Source organism: Tiliqua scincoides, chromosome 12 (genome assembly GCF_035046505.1).
Source record: "Tiliqua scincoides isolate rTilSci1 chromosome 12, rTilSci1.hap2, whole genome shotgun sequence".
NCBI classification, from domain to species: domain Eukaryota; kingdom Metazoa; phylum Chordata; class Lepidosauria; order Squamata; family Scincidae; genus Tiliqua; species Tiliqua scincoides.
This window is the reverse complement of record NC_089832.1, coordinates 15,750,034-15,754,888: the sequence shown is the minus strand read 5'-3', so window position 1 is coordinate 15,754,888 and position 4,855 is coordinate 15,750,034. Positions and strand designations below refer to the sequence as shown.

The window sequence follows — 4,855 nt, the reverse complement described above, 5'->3', positions numbered from 1 at the left end:
GAGTTTGACGCCCATGTTCTAAAAGACAGAGCTATAAAGTATCCCCAGACAAAGATTCCAATTCGCACAGGAAAATGCAACCAAGGGGTTAACAAGCATCTCATTGGCTTGGTTTGGAATTGGCTCAGTAATTATGAGGTGTTTGGGGAACATTTCGAACAAGTCATCTATTTTCAAATCTTTTTCCTGGTTCATCATGTTGGCATATGTGAGTTGATTGACTCCACCAATCTCAGCACCAGCAGTGGTAGAGCACCCCTGGGGAATTCAGCCACCCCAGACAAACACCTGGGAATCAAAGGATTCAGGTCTGAATGGGGGGCTAGCATCTATCTAAAATATTTGTGCTGAGAAGATAGGACATTCTGACCACACAAAGGACCACCTGGTTGCACAGTCTGGCCATGGAATTTACAGCCATTTCAGCAACAGCAAATTTTAAGTAGCTCCTGTGGATGAGTCTTCCAAACAACTGGCTGTGGTTGTCTCATCTATGGACTGCAGAACCCACACATATAGAATCTTCTCATTTGGCAGGAACATCCTAGATTCTGGTGTGGACTAACAGGGTGGTGTTCATATTGACTGAGAAATATGGTTGGCAACCTTCAGTCTCGAAAGACTATGGTAGAAGCCTACAGCACCCGCTATTCCCAGGCGGTCTCCCATCCAAGTACTAACCAGGCCTGACCCTGCTTAGCTTCCAAGATCAGACAAGATCGGGAGATAGTGTTCAGTAAAGGGAGATGGTTGGCAACCTTCAGTCTCAAAAGACTATGGTATAAGCCTACAGCACCCGGTATTCCCAGGTGGTCTCCCATCCAAGTACTAACCAGGCCTGACCCTGCTTAGCTTCCGAGATCAGATGAGATCGGGCATGTGCAGAGTATGATTTCCAAGTGCCGTATTTTTCACTCCATAAGATGCACCTGACCATAAGACGCACCTAGTTTTTAGAGGAGGAAAACTTACTTTTAAAGTAAGCCTGCCCTCCCCCTGTGGCGCCTGCGCAGATGAGGACCTTGCCCCCGGTGCGGACCTTGCCCCCTTTGTTCTCCGCCTGCCCTCCCCCTGTGGCACCTGTGCAAATGAGAACCTTTCCCCCAGTGCGGACCTTGCCCCCAGTATTCGCTCCATAAGATGCACACACTTCCCCCCCCCACTTTTTTGGGGGGGAAAGTGCGTCTTATGGAGTGAAAAATATAGTAGTCCAGATGAGCCACAAATGATACTTGTGTTGCCCTCCACTCCAGGCCAGTAGGAGACCACTATCCTAATTGGGTTAACAGACTTTGAAGTTGTTTATGGCAATAGTGCTCTACAGTGCTGCATTTAGAGTTCTTTCCAATCCAGATCTGTAGGACCTAGGTCAGGATGGGCATGCAAGCAGCACATGAGCGGTGGCATCTCTGACTTTTGTACCACAATGGGGCATTCCTCCAAATACTGCCCCCCCCATGACCTGGAAGTAATTGCAGTGGCATGATGGCATCACTGCCATTTCTTCTGGTTTTGCATGGTTTGGGGCAGCATACAGCCACTGCAAGAGTGACTTGTAGCCACCTTCAGAAGAGGCACCACATTCAAGCTCCTGGCCCCCCACCAGACAGGCACCATGAATTGGAGAACAGCACAGTTAGGATGGACAAACTGGTTTATCCACTGGCTTGTTGTCGCTTGAATGGATCAAGAGTCCATTTTGTGGACGGACCCGCACACCTGCGCGTTGGGCTTGCCAACATTAAAGTTTCATCAGGGGGCTCGCGCACAGACTTTCCGCACGCTCACGGGAGCTGCCCTGGTCCGACCCACTAAAAGCTTTTTCACAGGTTCCACCAGCTGCAAACCGGCCTTGAGAACGGAGCCTATGGGGGCTTTCAAGTACCGTAAAGAGGGATTTAAAAAAAGATTTGCTGTTAATCATTTATGACAGTCTGTGAAATTCTGTTGAGAAGAGGGTGAATATCTCCTCCCTTCCTAATGCCATGCGGGAGGCACCTGTATTACAAGGTAGAGGACCAGCCTATGAAGCCATTTTGCACGGCTGACTCTCTTCTTTGAAAACCTGTTTTAAGACCCTATAAATATTGCCAGAGTGCCTTGTAGGACAGGAGGTGTGCTCCCCACTGCTTCTGTTTGCGCTGAACAGGAGCGGTTGGTGCTGGGTTCCCAGCATCCCCTGCTCCTACTACTACTACTACTACTACTACTACTACTACTACTACTAGTATTTATATACTGCTTTTCAAAAAATTTCCCAGCATTCCCTGCTCCTATTATTATTATTATTATTATTATTATTATTATTATTATTATTATTATTATTATTATTAACAGTATTTATATACCACTTTTCAAAAAAGTTCACAAAGCAGTTTACAGAGAAAAATCAAATAACTAAATGGCTCCCTGTCCCAATAGGGCTCACAGTCTAAAAGATGCAAAACACCAGCAGGCAGCCACAAGAAAAGACACTGCTGGGGTGAGGAGGGCCAGTTACTCTCCCCCTGCTAAATAAAAGAGGAGTACCCACTTGAAAAAGTGCCTCTTACTCAGTAAGCAGACTAAGATGATTACGGGGCTGGGGCACCTTCCATATGAGGAAAGGCTATTGCGTTTGGGCCTCTTCAGCCTAGAAAAGAGACGCCTGAGGGGGGACATGATTGAGACATACAAAATTATGCAGGGGATGGACAGAGTGGATAGGGAGATGCTCTTTACACTCTCACATAATACCAGAACCAGGGGACATCCACTAAAATTGAGTGTTGGGCAGGTTAGGACAGACAAAAGAAAATATTTCTTTACTCAGCGTGTGGTTGGTCTGTGGAACCCCTTGCCACAGGACATGGTGATGGCGACTGGCCTAGACACCTTTAAAAAGGGATTGGACAAGTTTCTGGAGGAAAAATCCATTACAGGTTACAAGCCATGATGTGTTTGTGCAACCTCCTGATTTCAGAAATGGGCTATGTCAGAATGCCAGATGCAAGGGAGGGCACCAGGATGCAGGTCTCTTGTTATCTGGTGTGCTCCCTGGGGCATTTGGTGGGCCGCTGTGAGATACAGGAAGCTGGACTAGATGAGCCTATGGCCTGATCCAGTGGGGCTGTTCTTATGTTCTTAAGCAGGGGTTTTTCATTTCCAAGAGAGAACCTACAGGGGGGCTGCACACCACATTCATTATAAGTAAAGGAAAGGGATAGGTGAACCTGTTCCAATCCCTGCCTGCCCACATGCTAGTGCATGTGCATGCCCGGAGAGCCAGCATTCAGGGTGGGATTCTGGCAGCATAGGGGGTACCTCCCACCCCTGATTGCACCATCAGATTTCAGGTCCACAGCAGTGGCTCGTTTTTTGTGTTCAAGCAAAGTGTAACTGAGCATTCCTCTTTCAAAGTCTCACTCCATCCCTAAATGAGAGCCGTTTCTTTCAAGGCGAATCCCAAAGCTTCATAACGCTGGACCACATATGAAAACATAAGAAAAGACGGAGGCCCATCTAGTGCAGCTTTCTGTATCTCACATTGGCCCACCAGGCGCCTTGAGGAGCACACAAGACAACAAGAGACCTGCATCATGGTGCCCTCCCTTGCACCTGGCATTTTGTGGTAACCTATTTCTAAAACCAGGAGGTTGCATATGCCCATCATGGCTTGTAACCTGCGACAGACTTTTTCTTCATCAATCTTTCCAATCTGCTTTGGAAAGCATCTAGGCCAGGTGTCATCACCACATCCTGTGGCATGGAGTTCCACAGATTAATATGTAAGTGGGGCTTGCACTCATGGCACTTGGTGCCCCATTCCTCTCCAGCTAGATGCCGTTGACTCCAGTCTTCTTTGACTCCAGAAGAAAGTCAAAGTATTCTGATCCTTCCAAAGTTCTAAGACAACCAAGCAGTGCAAAACTCACTGGGCTTGACTAATGTAACATTAGCTGTTAATATTTACACCAGTAAATGTTCCAGAAGCTTTAGCAGTGGGAAGCAACTGCTATTAATTTGTTATACTTTATACACCAACATTAAGATACCTTTTCCGGATGCACTAGCGGAGCCCGATGAAGGTTAGGGAGGCTGGATGTAGAGGATGGTGTTTCATGTTGCAAAATAAGCAGCGTGTATTGCACAAATCCCAATTATGGGAGAGTTTGTGCAAATCTTCAAAAGAGCTCCAGGCAAATGTCAAGGAGAATTGTTGAAAACATGTTCAATATCTTACAGCACAAACGAGCGGTGGGTTTATGTAATACTGGCAGCTTAATCCTGAATGAAAGTGGATTACATGATTTTCTGGAGCTCCTGTAATGTCAGATGGTCCTCTAAGCTTAGCAACAAAAGTGGGTGAAATCTTTTTTCTTCCCCCCAGCACTTCTCCTGCTATATGTTCCTCATCACTTTCTCCTCTGTTTCCTTCATGAATAACTTGAGTCGTGTGGATGTGTAATGTTTCCCAAAAAGCAGCTATGGGTGTTGCCATCTACAGTTGCAGCTTGGTACATAAGAACATAAGCTCTGTTGGATCAGGTCAAAGGACTCAGTCCAGCTTGGCCCACCAGATGCTTCAAGATGTGGTGACCTGTGATGGACTTTTCTTCAGAAATCTGTCCAATCCCCTTTGAATGGCATCTATGCAAGTCACCATCACCTTGTGGCAAGCCGTTCCATGGGCTAATTACACACTGGGTAAAGAGAGTGTGCTTCTTAATTTTTCTTCCCTCTAGAAAGTCTGCTAAAATTGTCCCCAGCTGCAACGGTGAGGTGATAAAGCCACCATCTTCAGCATGATTTACCTATTGAGTAGAACTAGATAGGGAACAAACTGGAAGACAGGAGATTCTGGTTGGACATTAGG

The 4,855-nt window shown here is 46.5% G+C and overlaps 1 pseudogene; it reads right to left on the bottom strand.

Moving 5' to 3' along the window:
* Positions 1 to 784: 784 nt before the first annotated feature.
* On the bottom strand, positions 785 to 903 carry LOC136663517 (5S ribosomal RNA; annotated as a pseudogene).
* Positions 904 to 4,855: the final 3,952 nt, after the last annotated feature.